The sequence below is a fragment of the Pleurodeles waltl genome, chromosome 3_2, assembly GCF_031143425.1.
Source record: "Pleurodeles waltl isolate 20211129_DDA chromosome 3_2, aPleWal1.hap1.20221129, whole genome shotgun sequence".
Classification (NCBI taxonomy): Eukaryota; Metazoa; Chordata; class Amphibia; order Caudata; family Salamandridae; genus Pleurodeles; species Pleurodeles waltl.
The window spans coordinates 91001435-91020331 of NC_090441.1; positions in this window are offsets into that span (position 1 = coordinate 91001435).

Here is an 18897-nt window from a genome sequence, read left to right on the forward strand (position 1 = left end):
CTCCCCCGCAGGAGAGCGTAGAGCTCAGAGATCACGCGCTTGTCGCCCTTTTTCATTAGAATCCATTTTTCAAACGGTGTTAACGGCCTATCTATTAATGTTCTATTGGCAGGCAGCAGGGCCCAGTGTCGTATTTGATAATACATCATCCTGTCAGCCTCGGTCAGGCCATATGTCTCCCTCAGTTGATCAAAGGGAATCACCCCCTGCTCATCGAATAGATATCCCACCCTTTTACAGCCCCCCTCATACCATCGATGCAATGCCTCCGACTGAAGACCCAGACCAAAATCAGGGTTCGCACCCAAGGGAGTCATTGGGGACGGGAAGGTTGTCAAGCCCACCCTGCTGGCCACCCGATCCCACAACCTCATCGAGACCTCCGTGAACGGGAATACATACAACCCCCGCTCTCTATGATGACGCCTAAGCCAGGGTTCCTTCCATATGTGAGAGCCAACCACGGCCTGGTCCATAAAGCACCAATGCTTCTCGGAAGACGGGCGGCTCCATTCCAAGAGGAAACGCAGTTGTGCTGCTTGAAAGTATCGCAGGAGGCAAGGGACCGCCAGCCCGCCCTCCTGCTTAGGGTGGTACAGCACCCGTTGCGGTAGCCGCATTGCTTTCCCTTCCCATATAAATCTTAGAACCGCTGTTTGGAGGGTTGCTATCGTTCGCGGCGGGGGCTCCAGCGGAAGTGCCTGAAACATATAAAGTATACGCGGTAGGATGGTCATCTTCACTGCCTCCACCCTGCCCAGCCAAGACAGTTTAAGTCTCCCCCATGTCTCTAGATCACGCTGCACCTCCCGAGTTAGTTTCGTGTAATTCAACGACGCCGTTCTGGCGACCGTGGAGCCCAACTCGATCCCCAAGTACAGGAGCCCCGAGGAAGACCATATAAAATGAAATCGGGCCTTCAAATCCCTTTCATGCTCAGCACTGATAAACTTGCCCATAGCCTGCGACTTTAACATGTTCATCCGGAATCCCGAGACCCACCCAAATTCCTCTAATACGCCCATTAGAGTTCACATTTTTAGTAGTATTAGTCGTAGTTCTTTATTTCCAAGAAACACATCTTATTGAAATATAAGCATATTAATATAGTTACAAACATGTAAACAATCATACATTGAAACTGTTAAAACTCGTCTTAGGATAAATGAATATTCAAGAGATAAACATGGTTCAACTTCTTTCCACAAAACCGTAAGCCTGAAGTTTTTGACAAAACTAAAAACGTGTCTTCTGGGTTAACTTGATATGATTTTCAAGTGCAATCAAAATGTCGAAAGATTTAATTGAAAATAAAGTGTTTTGTGCACCATTTCTAGTTCTTATACTGTATTTCTTAGAAATCGCTCAGGATTTTTTCCCTCTAATTCAAAAAGTATACCGTTGAAGGAGAAATGAATTACACAATATCTTGCTTACAGATCGCAAATACAGCAACCAGTATTGGAAAAAGTCTACTTCTGAGACCAGGGATTCGCTAACTAGAGTGGCTTCCACAATGAATTTGTAATAACAGATTCAGGACTCTCTTAAGAATTCGATACAGAAAAGGGAAAACCTCTCCTCGTGTAGATACTGGAATGAGCTACATACCTATTTAGGAGCAGATAGGCCCTATCTCTGCTTCGACTAACACCGCTTTACAGAGAAGGCACTTTTCTTTGGGAAAGGGAATAGAATTAACTAACTTGAAAATGTCAGTCAAGCTCAGAATGACTTACAACATTTGAAATTTAGGCGTGACAATGCATTGATTGGAGATACAATGTCCTGTAATTAAAACTGTGAGAAATTGGGTTGCTGGTTGATAGGGAGGGGACTGTGGGCCCTTCTCAAGCAACAGCCACAATCCTTGTCAGATTCTACCACAAAAGTCACTAAATGAACCTGTGCTTAACCCTCTGGTAGCCTGGCAGTCAGGCTTACGTTTAAGACAATGTGTAAAGTACTTTTGCAGTACACCAACAGTAATAAGCTGAAAACACAACACAAGAAAAATCTCACACCACTTTAGAGTACATTTTAATGAGTTATTTGTGAGCAAAACAACAAAAATATAATCAGTAGAGCTGGAAATATGTATTTTTAAAGATTTATTTAAAAGTAGTGCCAAAAGGTACAAAGCACCAACTGAGTGTAATGGATCACACTGGGTGGGGACAAAGTCACAAGTTCAGGCTGACCCCAATGAAGTGTAGGCAAGGCACAGGATCAAGTTTGGCCCACAGAGGATTGTAGCTTGTGTCCTTGGTGTACAATCTGCATGGCATTGGTATGCGGAGCTATGCATCACTTAGCCCTGGATTTGGTTGAACCCTTGGTTAGGCTGGTACAACACCTTTAACCCCACTTCCAATGGTTCAGGACTTGAAGGGAACCACTTGGAGGGGCCAAAACTCACCTAGACTGGGTCCTGGTGCAGGTTCAAGATAGTTGGAGTCTTTTCTGTTGCCAAGGTTCTGATTAGGAAGCCAGCCAACTAGTCATTCGAGTCACTGTGGTAGTCCTGGATGGAAGCAGAAAAGCAGGTCTCAAGCATCAGGGCAGTCCACTGAGGGCACAAGGCAGGCTTCAGGCAGCAGGGCCGTCTGCAATTTCCTTCTTCCCTGCCCTGGTCCTAGCTTGTCTGGGGGAACAATGGCCTAGTGTGAAGTCTTTTGTGTTTATGCTGTGGCAGCCCCTTTGAAGTGCAAATGTGTCAGGGAACAGCTCCTGCTTAGATGGTCCACCCTGTCACCAGCCAGCCTTTCTCTATTGTGTGGCTGCCTGGAAGGAGTACACAAACACCAACTGCCATTCACACCTAGTCATGTGACCCAGGAGCAGGTTGCAGGCAATAAATGGTGAGGACAAGAAAATGCAAACTTTCTAAAAGTGGCATTTTACAAATTGTGACTTAAAATCAGAGTACAATTCTTAAGAGACCAAACTCGAGATTCCTACCGACTCCCAATCAAACATTAACATTAATTAAATGCAATAGGGTATCAATGTAATCCTATGGGAGAGGTAGGCCTTTCAGTAGTGAAAAATTAATTTAAGAGTTAGTCACTACCAGGAATTCTAAAGCTTAAATGTGCATGTCCAGTCTTATAAATACATTGCACCCTGCCCTATGGGCTGTTTAGGGCCTACCCTCAGGGACTTATATGTATTAAAAGGGAAGGTTTGGGCCTGGCATAGGGTTGGTTTTCCCAGGTCGAAATGGCAGTTTATAACTGCATACATAGGCTGGAGTGGGAGACTGAAGAACTGTTTTAAAATGCTACTTAAGTGGGTGGCACAATCCCTGCTTCAGGCCCATTAATAGCATTTAATTTACAGGCCCTGGGTACCTGGAATACCACTTTATTAGGGACTTACAAGTAAATTAAATGTGCTACTTGGGTTCAAAACAATGCCACCATGTTTGAAGGAGTGAGCACAAACACTTAAGCACTGGTTAGCAGTTAAAGTGCACAGGACCCTAAAAGCCAACAAAAATGGGTTCAGAAAATAGGAGAGGTGAAGGCAAATTGTTTGCTAATGACCCTGCAGAAAGGGCCAAGTCCAACATCCATGAACTGATATTTACCCTTGTGAGAAGAAGTTGTCAATGACATTTTGATATAAATCATTCTACTCTTCCTCACCACTGTCATCTTCAAGTTAGTAGGAACTGGGAAGAGATGTTTTAGACACTGGGGGCCTGATTCATGAAAAGTTAGCACCGCCTTTGCATAATTTGTTGACACAAAAGTGGCGCAAACGTACAAAATATAACTATATTTTGTACGTTTGCACTGCTTTTGCGTAAAAAAATGGTGCAAAGGCGCCGCTAACTTTTCATAATTCAGGCCCTGGCTTTCTAAACACTGCCTCCTGGTCAAGAGTCAACAGCTCAACCCCGTATAGAGCTTGAGGTACTAATTTACCTAAGGTCGCTATTTTGAATGGCTCATGCGAATAACCTCCAAGTGCATTGACAGTGGAAAGAAGAGGTGCTTTAATACAGTTAAATGGTGATCCCATTTCAAGGTCTCAGCAAAGTATTTGCAAAACCCCACCTGTTGCATTACAAAATTATTAAGAAACTAAGTACACTTCTTCGCTTGTTTGGAAACAATCAGTGTCTTGGTCTTCTCCACATTGACAACAATACTACAGGAATCACAATATTTACTAAGGGCCTGAAGTTTGCATTGTAAGTCTAGCGGAGTAAAGTTCATTAAAACTAGATCATGTGCATACATGGAACACAGACTATGGACTTCTCCAATTGTCTGGAAAAAGGAGTTTGTCTTTGACAATACAGCAGGAAGACTCTTGCCTCAGACCATTCCTAACTGGAATTTCTTATCAGTCAGACTTTATGACTATTCAAATCCACCTGGAACCAGTTACAAGAATGCAAATTTTGGATTATAAACAGCAAATACTGTTGAATACTATAGTTCAATAATTTATTCCATAGCCTACCACAGTTGACCCGATAGAAAGCAGCATGGAAATCAACAAAACAGCAATGTAGTTTGCTCGTTTTTGCAATGTATCTCCTCACCTGTGTCCAGAGGACCATACAGCGGTCCACAGTGGAATGTTTTCCTAGATAGGCACTGTACACTAGGGATAATGCGGAGCCAGGTTCTCTATATGTTTCAACAATGTTTTAACATAGATCTTAGACACTGTGTTCAGCAGTATGATTAATCTGTTTTTGGGGAACTCCCCTTTGCTCCCTTTTTTATGAATACTTTTGGTAATTGCATCCCGCTATGAATTTGCTATCATCCTTGTGGAGAAAGGACCTTAAACTTCAGCCCACCAGAGAGGGTCTGCCTTAAGAAGGAAAGCTCTGCTGACTAGGGTGTGGCCCTAAAGTGTACTTCATCTATAATTAAGGGTAGCTACTGCCCTATCTTACTAGGCTGTGGCGACTCACAATTGGTGGCAGACTAAACTAGTTCAGGAGCACAAGCAGGTAGTCCCCAATCCGCCCCACCTATAAATTGTTACTAGTTTGCCATTAGGGTTGGTGAAAGACATGGCATATGTGCTGCTGGCTGGGGTTGGGGGGGTATCAAACCATTGACCAGAAAGACAAAGACCAAGGCCCAGTATATGGAAGTCTCTGTGAGTGTTGCATGGCAGAAGTTTTCTGTCCAGGAGCCACAATGATCTTCAACCTCGCTTAACAGACCAGTCCCGAGGACAACTTAATTGCAAAAGGTTCAAAAACTTGCAGGAAACATTCCAGGTTTCTGTGTGATGAGACTATTGCCCCCGACCAATTCTGTAAATTATGGCAGCTCATATTGCCTCCTTTTAGGCCAGAGGGAGACATGAAGGTTGTTCTCCTCACTCTTAGTATTTCAACAGAGACCTGATGACTGAGTTTGGATGTCCTGCTTCTGGAAGCATTTGAACCATGCCTGTACTGCTTACAGTTCCATAGATATTTCAATTTTGCATTCACAGTGGGACGCTCTTCCTAAATCCCAATGGATCTGGTGGTTGCCCAAGTTCATATTGGTATCCAACTGCCCACAAATCTCACCTTTGTTCTTTTTTGAAATACTAGCCAATAATGTTTGGTACCTTAAAGTATATTCATTGTGGTGTTAGCCCAATTCCAGCACCAGTAGTCCCTGTCCAGAATACTGATGCCAGAGACTAGTTGAGACAGTACCTAGCCTGCCCCTAAACTGTGTCCAGAAGGGCAGACACCAGTTAGGTGAACCCCAGTAGCTCTGTTAGCTAGACTTGAAGACTTTGTAAAACAATCCCTTAGCACCCTCAAAGCATTCTTTGTTATTCTGGGAAAGGTCACCTGTTTACTGTTTTTTGGTTTGTGGCTTTTAAGGTAACTTGATTTTTGAGACAGTTTCTAGATTCCAAGCCACCTACATTTATGGCCAATAAGTTGTCTACTGCAGTTTCCTGGACTGCTGAGAAACTAGCAAAGGGCTAACTATTAAACTAAACATTATGGGTGTCATTAAAACCCTGGTGGTAAATCGCGCCTACATATATACAGATATATATCTCCAGCTCGGCGACTGTTACCGCCGTGGTGGTCTGTGGGGTACATTGGCAGTATGGTTTCAGCCAAACCGCCAATGTCATAGTATGGCGGTAAGTACCGCCAGCCTGTTGGCGGTACTACCACCATACTAGCACCGACCGCTGGGGTCATAATGACCCCCTACATGTTGTTTCTTAGCAAACTAGAGGCCTGATTTATGGAAAGTTAGCACCGCCTTTGTGTCATTTTGTGATGCAAAAGCGGGGTAAACTTACAAAATATAATTATATTTTGTACGTTTTTGCCGCTTTTATGTAAAAAAACTACGCAAAGGCGGCGCTAACTTTCCATAAATCAGGCCATAGGTGCCTCTGACCATTTAAATTATAAACAAAGCATGGTCTCAAGCTAAAGATTTCAACGGGTGGAGGAAGTTCGATGGTTCAACCCATGGACTTCTAAAACAGTGTGTATGACATAGAGTAGTTTACACAGTGGTTACTCGTGCCGAGGGTCTGTAATGAGTTTCAGATGGTATGTCTGCCATAGATGATGCTAGGACTTTTTGACTTTCTATAGTGTTTTTTTATTTGGGATTGACAGTTTTTATCAAATGACTCAGGACAGTTGTCCAAATATCATACACATACTATTAACAGAATGCCTATCAGTTCCAGGCGTTATCAGTCCACTTCCCGCACTCTCGCTCTCTCCTTCACTTCAGATGGTGGGAGGATTTCCGTCTTTATCAGTTATTTGCCACCAAATCTTAGGAGTCTCATTTGGACCAGACACGAGCCTGTAAGTCTTTTCTGGAGTAAACATCTGCAATGTCCTGAGAGTGGTGAACCTATCAGTCCATGGTGAGTCTTGGCTATATGCTCCGGGAAGGTATGGCCCCAGAACATTGCCAGAATGTCAACTCATAAATATTGTTCTCCGTTGAAGTTAATAAAAAGAAAATCCACACCCAATGGAATATGTTAGTAAAAGATATTAAGGACACAATCTTCCATTATAGGGTATTCTGAAATACCACGTCCGAGACGAAACCACCACATGTGACTGAATGGCTCCAAGTTTTTCTATAAAGTGCGCCTGATGTTCTCTAGTGGGAGAATATTCTACATTTTCACTGGCCACCTTGTTTTGGCAGGAGGTATCTCTCTCTTCTGCTTCTCCCCCAGGATAATGCAATAGGGCCATAAATAAACCGTAAGTGTGTGATACTAAGGCCCACAATTATATGACGCAAAAGCTGCGCAAACTTGCAAAATACTATTGTATTTTGTCAGTTTGCGCCATTTATGCGTCAAAAAGAGGCACAAATGCACTGCTCAAAAGTATAAATATGTGCCTAAGAGTATTACACTTCTTGCAAAAAAGATTTTATTTTGGGGCACCGCAACCGCAGCCTCTCCACTTCAGGCAGATAAAAGTCGTGTTTACATGTTTGAAATGTTGGCCACACGCCCATCAGCAGCAGGGGGAAAGGCAGACTTCATATGTATCTGAGAAGAGGGTGCTGGGAAGGAGGTAAGTGATGTGAGAAGGGTTAATTTTCTCAGTATTTTTGGAATGTGGTCATTAGCAGATGAATGTAGCGTGGCTAGGTCTGTGTTTAGGCGACAGCCATAGATTCTCCCATAATGGCTGAAAATCTAACTGCCACTTTCCAGAATCACCCCGGGCAGGGACATGCTGCGGTCCCCTACTGAGAGGAGAATTGCTCTGCAGAATGGCTGAAGTTGAAATCTTCATCTCCCATTCCCTTTATTAGCAACCATTTAGTATTATAATGGTAATAATTATCATTATTATTAGTAGTAGCAGTAGTAGCAGCAATAGTAGCAGTAAATATTTATTAATTACATATTATATGACGGATGTCAGGATTTTTTAACCATGAGAACCCAATGAGATTTCAGCGCCCTATATATTCTTCGAAACATCTTTCACCTTGGTCATGGATGTACAACCCACAAAAGACACTTCATGCCATCTTGAGTAATAGTCCACTACCGCAATTCCATACTTCACTCGGCTTGCCATATTTAAAGGTCCTATTATATCAAAATGGCGACTATGCAGGAAGAAATATCCGCTTTACATCGTAGGGTGGAAGATGCGGAAGGACGCTCGCGGCGTAATAACATTCGGTTTATTGGCTTTCCCGAAAGATCAGAACTCCCTTGTGCTGAACTCTTTTTGGAGGAGTGGTTCCTGCACACAGTGCTGAAAGACAAGATACCTCCTTGGTTGTCAGTGAAAAGAGTCCACCACACCCCTGGACATCCGCCTAAGCTGGAGTGCCACAGCACACTCTCATCGCTCGATTATTACATTTCCGAGACCGCAACCTTATTCTTCAGCTGTTCCGCACTAGGGGTCCCTGGCATTTCGACAATACCAAGATCTCAGCCTACCCAGACTATACTATGGAAGTACAGCGTAGGCATAGGTCCTACACAAAAGTTAAACAAGAATTGCAGATTAAATATGCTCTCCTCTTCCCAGCAAAACTTAAAGTTATAGATGATGATAAAATGCACGTTTTCCAAATGCCGGAGGATGTGTGGCCCTGGCTGCACGCCAAGGGTTTTGTATGAAACTTGGAATGGAGGAGGATGCAGACACATGGGTGATGCCTAAACCTAGGTGCCATAGAAGGAAGCCCCCATGGACCGACCTGATCGGGATCAGGCAGCTGCGGAAAAGGCTCAGGCAGTCGATGTGGTGGCGCAGCACCAAACCAATTCATTTACACCCCTCTGCTCCAATATCATGAAGGACTCCGGGTCCGAGACTTGTGAATCGGAGGCTTCTTTGATCTGCAGCACTGGGGTCCCCCAGGTCACCCATGGTTCTGTAGATGACCTTATATAACTTCCCACCTCCCATATGATGCTCACTGATGAACCACTGCTGCTGCCTTGCTCCTGTGCATCCCTGGCGCTGACAGGGACTATTTGTTGATGATGACTATATGGAACTCTTCACACTAAGATCTGGGCCCAGGCAAGATGCCCTGGAACGTACTTGCAAGTCACGTCCCAACGCTATGCTAACTTGGACATGCAATCGTTACTGTGCGAATGTTGATAAATATTGGGCGGCATACCACAAGGTTTCGGTCCCGGGGGGATTGTTACTGCATTTGGGGTGTTTCACAATTTGCATGCTTGTTTTATATCGTTTTGCAATGTCTTGTTGGACACAGAGTTGTTGCTTTACATGTGGGGCACTCACGCTGTGGGAGACTATGGGAGGTTTTTCTTGTGCGGGATGGAGGGGTCGAAGGGGTCAGGAAGCAACTAGTTGCTCAGTAGGTTCCTACCTCATACACTACATTAGACATGATACCTAACACCCTACAATCGGAGTATACTCCACAATACAGAATTATGATATGGAACGTGCAGGGCATGGCATCCCTCATTAAACGCCATAGGGCGTACTTATATCTTAAACGCAGACAGGTGCACATTGCAATGCTTCAGGAGACCCATTTTACGGCCACTGAGCTATATCGTTTACGGGCCAGATGGTGGGGACAAACGTATGGCACTATTACATCCACCTACGCGAGGGGTGTTCTTATTTGGGTGGCTCCTGGAGTCCCCTTTGCACTGATCGCCCAGAAGACAGACATGAAAGGACATTATGTTATACTGGAGGGCCGGATGGATGGGGCCTCTCTTAATTTAGCAGCAATGTAGGAAAATGGCTTCTTGTTGCAGTTACCCCCCACTTTTTGCCTGATATTGATGCTAACTTCACTGAGAGTGTGCTGGGACCCTGCTAACCAGGCCCCAGCAACAGTGTTCTTTCACTAAAAATGTACCATTGTTTCCACAATTGGCACACCCCTGGCACACAGATAAGTCCCTTGTGAAAGGTACCAGTGGTACCAAGGGCCCTGTGACCAGGGAAGGTCCCTAAGGGCTGCAGCATGTGTTGTGCCACCCTAAGGGGCCCCTCACCTAACACATGCACACTGCCATTGCAGATTGTGTGTATTGGTAGGGAGAAAAAGGCAAAGTCGACATGGCATCCCCCTCAGGATTCAATGCACACAAAATACTGCCTGTGGCATAGGTAAGTTACCCCACTAGCAGGCGTTAAATTCCTAAGGCAGGGTGCACTATACGACAAGTGAGGGCATAGCTGCATGAACAATATGCCCCTACAGTGTCTAAGTCTATTCTTAGACATTGTAAGTACAGTGTGGCCATATTAAGTAAATGGTCTGAGAGTTTGTCAAAACAAACTCCACAGCTCCATAATGGCTACACTGAATACTGGGATGTTTGGTATCAAACTTCTCAGAATAATAAACCCACACTGATGCCAGTGCTGGATCTATTACAAAATGCACACAGAGGGCATCTTAGAGATGCCCCCTGTATTTTACTCAATCCTTCAGCACAGGACTGACTGGTCTGTGCCAGCCTGCCACTGAGGGGCGAGTTTCTGACCTCCTGGGATGAGAGCCTTTGTGCTCTTCAAGGCCAGAAACAAAACCTGCACTGGGTGGAGGTGCTTCACACCTTCCCCCTGCAGGAACTGTAACACCTAGCAGTGAGCCTCAAAGGCTCAGGCTTCATGTTACAATGCCCCAGGGCACTCCAGCTAGTAGAGATGCCCACCCCCCGGACACAGTCCTCACTTTTGGCGACAAGTCCGGAGGAGATAATGAGAAAAACAAGGAGGAGTCACCATCCAGCCAGGACAGCCCCTAAGGTGTCCTGAGCTGAGGTAACCCCTTCCTTAGAAAATCCTCCATCTTGCTTTGGAGGATTTCCCCCGATAGGATTAGGGATGTGCCCCCCTTCCCAAAGGGAGGAGGCACAAGGAGGGTGTAGCCACCTACCGCCTGTCTCCAGACTCAAAGAACCTGCAACAGCGACGGATCCAGCGGGACAAGCAACCTCTGCCAACTCAGAGGACTGCCCTGCAACCCAAAGGGCCAAGAAACTCCAGCGGACAGCGGCTCTGTCTAAACAACAAAGAAGAAACCATCTTTAAAGGGACTCCAGCCTCACTCCTGAAGCGTGAGTTCCCAACACTTTGCACCCGATGTCCCCGGCTCATGTCCAGAAGAACCAACATTGTAGCGAGGATCCCCAAGCGACACCCACAACGTGGCCACCCTGAGACGACCTCCCTGCACCCCCACGGAGACGCCTGCAGGAAGAATCCAGAGGCTCCCCCTGACCACGATTGCCCGGTAACAAAGAACCCAACGCCTGGAAGAAGCACTGCACCCGCAGCCCCCAGGCCCAAGAGGAACCAACTACCATTGCAGGAGTGACCAGCAGGCAGCCCTCAACTTTGCCCAGTCAGTGGTTGGCCCGAGAAGCCCCCTGGTGCCCTGCCTGCATCGCCAGAGTGACCCCGGAGTCCTTCCATTGATTTCTATTCAAAACCCGACACCTACTTTGCACACTGCACCCGGCTGCCCCTGTGCCGCTGAGGGTGTTTTTTGGGTGCCTGTTTGGGACCCCCCCCCAGTGCTCTACAAAACCCCCCTTTTCTGCTCCCCGAGGACGCAGGTACTTACCTGCTAGCAGACTGGAACCGGAGCAACCCTAGTCTCCATAGGCGCCTATGTTATTTGGGCCCCTCTTTGACCTCTGCACCTGACCGGCCCTTTGTTACTGGTGCTGGGTGTTTGGGGTTAACTTGAACCCCCAATGGTGGGCTGCCCATGCCCCAGAGAATGAACTTGTAAGTGCTTTACTTACCTGCTAAACTAACTTGCACTTACACCACCCCCCACAGGAACTGTTGAATTTTGCATTGTGTCCACTTTTAAAATGGCTTATTGCCATTTTTGACAAAACTGTGTACATTACTGTTTTCATTCAAAGTTCTATATTTACCTATGCCAAGTACCTTACAATTTATGTACTTAGTAGAATTCAGAATCTTGTGGTTCTAAAATAAATTAAGAAAATAATATTTTTCGATATAAAAACCTATTGGCCTGGAGTCAAGTCTTTGAGTGTGTGTTCACATTTATTGCCTGTGTGTGTACAACAAATGCTTAACACTACCATTTCATAAGCCTACTGCTTGACCACACTAACACAAACAGAGCATTAGTATTATCTAATTTTGCCACTATCAACCTATAAGGGGAACCCTTGGACTCTGTGCACACTATCTCTCACTTTGAGATAGTATATACAGAGCCAGCTTCCTACAAGCAATATATGCACCCAACGCAAATCAAACCAGCTTCCTAGATTCTCTTACACTAGCGCTTTTTCGGGATCCACTAATTCCAGCGATATGGGAGGAAGACTTTAACTGCATCCTGGATTTACACCTGGACCACTCCCATCCCCCTCTGCCCTCTGCCACGAGCAGCCGTACCTTCTGCCATTTCAAACGATGGAGCATACATTTGGGCTTTCATGACGTGTGGCGCCTGAGCCACCCGCAAGAACACAAGTACTTGATCTACTCACCTGTCCACGACCTACACACCAGGATTAATATCCTTTTTGGCACTACCCAGACTGGCCCTCTCTTGAATCAGTTGGAATACTTACCATGAACACATTCAGACCATAATCTGTTGGTGCCAACTCTGTCATTGGGGCATACAACGACCCATCATCGTTAACTGGCGCCTACAACCTGAGGTTCTTTTGGACCCACCATTCTGTGATGCAGTATCACAGTGCATTTGGCACGTCTTTGAAACAAATGTTGGTTGTGCTTCATCTTGTGCCATGGAGTATGAGGCACATAAGGTGGTGATCCGTGGTCACTGTATGGTGACCACCTTGGGGCTTGGGTGGGGGGGTTTGGTGGCAACTGATGCGCGACCACTCTATTACGGAACGGGACTTGCGTCAAACAGAGGTACAGGTCGCTCAGTGAACTGAATCGCCTTCCCGGCTTCGCCAACACTGTATCTGCCGCAACGAGGTGGAAACCACCTTGTGCCACCATGACTTCCATACAGGGATGGCTCTACAACATGCTCAGGGTGATCGCTGGGGTAGGTTGTTTGCCTGACTCCTATGGGGAGAACATCAAAGTGCTCCGGCTATGGCAATTCGCCTAGCTGATGGCACGATAGTTACCTCACAGATGGCTATTAATGAAGCATTACGGGACTACCATCAAAAGCTCTATGAGAGACCTGCAGCCCCACATCTGACTTGTGTGCAGGAGTTCATAAGCAGGGTATCCCTTTCTAGGCTTTCGAGTACCCAACGAGATACTACTGAGGAACCCATTCAAATAAATGAGATCAAGGAGACCATTTCCCACATTGCTCGTAACAAAACACCAGCGACTCCTGGAGGTATTCCAAGAGGCATTTGAACGAGGTCGCCTGCCGGAATCTTTACATGAGGCCTTAATAGTGGTATTGCTTAAGCCAGGGGGAGATCCCTGAGATGTTAAGTCATACCGACCCCTTTCTTTATTAAATCTGGACTGCAAGATATTAGGGAAGATCCTGGCAAACCGCTTACTTCCTGTAATACAGAAATTAGTCCACCCTGATCAGTCAGGCTTCATATCGGGCCGCAGTACTTTCCATAATATACGGCGCCTGTTGCATATCATTCACAATAGCCCAAATGATGCCCTGGACCATTTAGCACTCTCCTCACACATAGAAAAAGCCTTTGACAGCCTGGGTTGGGATTTCCTTTTTGCGAGTCTTGAGACCATGGGATTCGGACCGCGCCTTCTGAGATGGATCAGCGCACTGTATGCAGAACCGCTAGCCAGAGTGAAAATGGGACATCCAATTGCTTCGCTATACAGAGAGGGACGCAGCAGGGATGCCCGCTATCACCGCTTCTGTTTGCCTTGGCGGTGGAACCTCTTGCATGTTACTTTTGTGACTGTGCTGGGATCTGGGGAATCCCAGAATTGGGGCATCACCATATTGAGTCTTTATATGCAGATGATGCTCTCATTTATCTTCAGGATGTACGAGCTACACTTCAGGAGCTCGAGCAACTCCTGGAGACCTTTGGGGAGGCCTCTGGTTTACGGGTTAACTGGCCCAAGTCATGTATATTCCTGCTAGCTCCACACTCCCCCGCCAACAGAGAGATCCTGGTTAACTCACAACTGCAGTGGAACTATGACTCCTTAAAGTGTTTAGGAGTCAATATTTATCATACAGCAAGTGATCTTCTTGATGTAATTGTAGGAAAATGCCTCTCATGGCATGGTTACCCCCTAACTTTTTGCCTTTTGTTGATGCTAGTTATGATTGAAAGTGTGCTGGGATCCTGCTAACCAGGCCACAGCACCAGTGTTCTTTCCCTAAACTGTACCCTTGTTCCCACAATTGGCACAGCCCTGGCACACAGATAAGTCCCTTGTAACTGGTACCCCTGATACCAAGGGCCCTGTGGCCAGGGAAGGTCTCTAAGGGCTGCAGCATGTATTATGCCACCCTGGGGACCCCTCACTCAGCACATGCACACTGCCTCACAGCTTGTGTGTGCTGGTGGGGAGAAAATGACTACGTCGACATGGCACTCCCCTCAGAGTGTCATGCCCTCAACCCACTGCCTGTCGCATAGGTAAGTAGCAGGTCTTACAGCCCTAAGGCAGGGTGCACTATACCACAGGTGAGGGCATAGTTACATGAGCACTATGCCCCTACAGTGTCTAAGCCAAATCTTAGACATTTTTTAAGTGCAGGGTAGCCATAAAGAGTATATGGTCTGGGAGTTTGTCAAACACGAACTCCACAGTTCCATAATGGCTACACTGAAATATCAGAAGTTTGGTATCAAACTTCTAAGCACAATAAATCCACACTAATGCCAGTGTGGGATTTATTGAAAAATGCAAATAAAGGGCATCTTAGAGATGCCACCTGTATACTAGTCCAAACACCAGTGCTAGGCTGACCAGTTCCTGCCAGCCTGCCACAACCAGACGGGTTTCTGGCCACATGGGGTGGGTGCCTTTGACAGTCTGTGGCCAGGAACAAAGCCTGCACTGGGTGGAGGTGCTTCTCACCTCCCCCTGCAGGAACTGTAAGACCTGGCGGTGAGCCTCAAAGGCTCATGCCTGTTGTTCCAGCACCCCAGGGCATCCCAGCTAGTGGAGATGCCCGCCCGTCCAGACACAGCCCCCACTTTTGGCTGCAAGTCCAGAGGAGATAATGAGAAAAACAAGGAGGAGTCACCCACCAGTCAGGACAGCCCCTAACGTGTCCTGAGTTGAGGTGACCCCTGCCTTAAGAAATCCTCCATCTTGCTTTTGGAGGATTCCCCCAATAGGTATAGGGATGTGCCCCACTCCCCTCAGGGAGGAGGCACAAAGAGGGTGTAGCCACCCTCCAGGACCGTAGCCATTGGCTACTGGCCCCCAGACCTAAACACACCCCTAAATTGAGTACTTAGGGGCGACCCTCAACCCAGGAAATCATATTCCTGCAACCCGAAGAAAGAAAAAGGACTGCTGACCTGAAAGCCCCGCAGAGACGACGGAGACAACAACTGACTTGGGCCCAGTTCTGCTGGCCTGTCTCCAGACTCAAAGAACCTGCACAGTGACGCATCCAGCGGGACCAGTGACCTCTGAGGACTCAGAGGACTGTCCTGCACCTAAAGGACCAAGAACCTTCCGAGGACAGCGGCTCTGTCCAGGAACAACAGCGAAGAAAGCAACTTTAAAGAGACTCCAACTTCCCGCCAGAAGTGTGAGTCTTCCCACTCTGGACCCGACGCCCCCGGCTCGAGTTAAGGACAACCAACACCGCAGAGAGGACTCCTAGGCGACTCCAACGACGTGGACACCCTGAGTCGACCTCCCTGCACCCCCACAGCGATGCCTGCAGTGAAGATCCAGAGGCTCCCCCTGACCGCGACTTCCTGGTAACAAAGAAACTCGTCGCCTGGACCAAGCACTGCACCCGCAGCCCCCAGGACCGAGAGGAACCACCTACCAGCACAGGAGTGACCAGCAGGCAGCCCTCATCCTAGCCCAGTCGGTGGCTGGCCCGAGAAGCCCCCTGTGCCCTGTCTGCATCGCCAGAGTGACCCCTGTGTCCCTCCATTATTTTCAATGACAAACCTGGCACCTACTTTGCACACTGCACCCGGCGGCCCCTGTGCCACTGAGGGTGTGCTTTGTGTGCCTGTGTGTCCCCCCATTGCTCTATAAAAAAAACCTGGTCTGCTCCCCGAGGACACAGGTACTTACCTGCTAGCAGACTGGAACCAGAGCACCCCTGTTCTCCATAAGCGCCTATGTTATCTGGGCCCTCCTTTGACCTCTGCACCTGACCGGCCCTGTGTTGCTGGTGCGGTGGCTTTTGTGTTGACTTGAACCCCCAATGGTGGGCTACCTATGCCCAGGAGACTGAGCTTGTAAGTGCTTTACTTACCTGAGAAACTAGCTATTACTTACCTCCCTCAGGAACTGTTGATTTTTGCAGTGTCAGCTTTTAAAATAGCTTATTGCCATTTTTGCCCAAACTGTGTATACTACTGTTTTAATTCAAAGTTCCATACTTACCTGTGTGACGTACCTTACAATTTATGTACTTACCTAAATTCTGAATCTTGTGGTTCTAAAATAAATTAAGAAAAGAATATTTTTGTACATAAAAACTATTTTTCGATATAAAAACCTATTGGCCTGGAGTCAAGTCTTTGAGTGTGTGTTCTCATTTATTGCCTGTGTGTGTACAACAAATGCTTAACACTACCCCCTGATAAGCCTACTGCTCGACCACACTACCACAAAATAGAGCATTAATATTAATCTGATTTTGCCACTATCAACTTCTAAGGGGAACCCTTGGACTCTGTGTACACTAGCTCTCACTTTGAGATAGTAGATACCGAGCCAACTTCCTACAGTAATCTACACAAAGCGGTCGCAAATATCCGTAATTCCCTCCCCTTCTGGCGTTCTCTGCCATTGTCGCCAATTGGCTGTGTGGTGATATCTAAGATGTTAATCCTCCCCAGATTGCTTTATTTATTCTCAGCACTACCTGTAGTGGGGCCATGTGTTTTTTTTAAAACGCTTGATGGTCTGCTTCTTGAATTGATTTGGGGAGATGGATGCCTCAAGGTAGCCCTTTCCAAGCTCCAAAGACCAATGACAGAGGGTGTATTGGGAGCTCCGTACTTTGAACTATACTATGCAGCGGCTCAATTGCAATGGCTGATGGCCTGGTTATTTTCGCAAGGATGTCCGGAGTCGCCCACTGTGCAGGCCCAACTGGGGAATGTTGCGGTGTACACTTGGCTCACACACTCCAGTGGCCCCCATAGACCAATGACGCAACAGATGAGGGTAGCACATGCATGCTGGAAACGCTTCATACATCTTAAGATCCCATACATGCCGTACTCACCAGAGATCCCCATTTGAGATATACCCGGGATATGAAAAAAGACACGTGCTATAGATCGTGACAGATGGATTGAAGCAAGGATCCCCCAGGTGGGAGATTTATACTCAGATGGCACACATACGTCGTTTCCGGACATCACTGTCGGATATAGTACTGTCCCTGGGCAATTTTTCACTTGCTATGTTTTATTGCAAGCCATGCGTGTCTTCTGGGACATGGTGGATACAGAGCCACCCACATGACAGGCATTACACACTATACTGTTGACTAGGGGAGCACACCACGCTCTTACCACTTTATATACAGCGCTCCACACACCCGGTCCAAATCTCATGCAGACGGCATGTGTGAAGTGGAATACAGTGTTGCCACAGCCACGGACTGAAGTGGGACTCTACAGACCGTAAAGGGGATATCCCAAAATGCGAGGTTTAGATTAACGAAATGTAACTATATACATCAAGCCTATCTGGAGCCCCATTGCATTCAATGTATGTTTCCCGCCCTCAACCCGGGCTGCCCACGCTGTACCTTAACCTTAGCAGGGTTACATCACATGGTATGGGACTGTCCAGATTTACAAATCGCTTGGGGCAAAGTTACCGTAATAGTATCAGAATTGACCACACATCCCCTACCCACCACACCTACTTCCTGCCTCTTGGGTCTTTGCACCAGTGAAAAAGGTGATTAATACCTTCATAGATTCATTGATCTGGCTTTTGTGCTATTTAAACGTAGGATAGCCATGGCATGAAAATCCCCGGCCCCTCCGGACATTCCCCAGTGGTTAAAAGACCTGCTAATTTGGGCACGAGCAGAAGCGCATCATATTCGGTGCATGGAATTCTCTGTAAAGGTGGTGATTGCTGGGGTCCTATGGTGTTAAATGTTGAGGCCAAAAATGATTTACATCCCCCTTGAAAGGGAGGACACCCTTGGATGTATGTGTTACTATAATCCTTTATGCATCACGTCTGGTTCCGCAGTAGAGAATCCGCAAGAACCCTGGACCCGGATACTTCCTCCGACAACGCCAATCGCAGAGAATTCTTCCTACTACAGCCACATAGCCCCACAAGTGTTATGTTCTTCACACGCTGGTTTGTTTACTGTTTGTAAAAGATGTTTATAAGCTTGTGTCACGAGACGGCCTTTGAAATGACACTGGCTACACACTGTCCACCGGTGCCGATTGTGATAATGATGGATTGTTCATTGAAGTGATTCAATGTAAGGACTCGAATTTCATTGATAAACCAATAAATAAACATAAAAAACTCCTGTCCACTCATAACATGTCTCTCCATCAGTGAGACCCCAAACCATCCACATCACAATTGCATCCCTTAGCCATGTCACTGACCCTCTCTCGCTTCTGCTCAGCCTCTCAAATTGCCACCCCTTGTGATATTGCTCATCTACCCCTTGCACTCGTTCCCACCCACTGTTCGTACAAGAAACTACCTTCACATCGACACATGACTCTGCACTGACATACCGGAAGTGA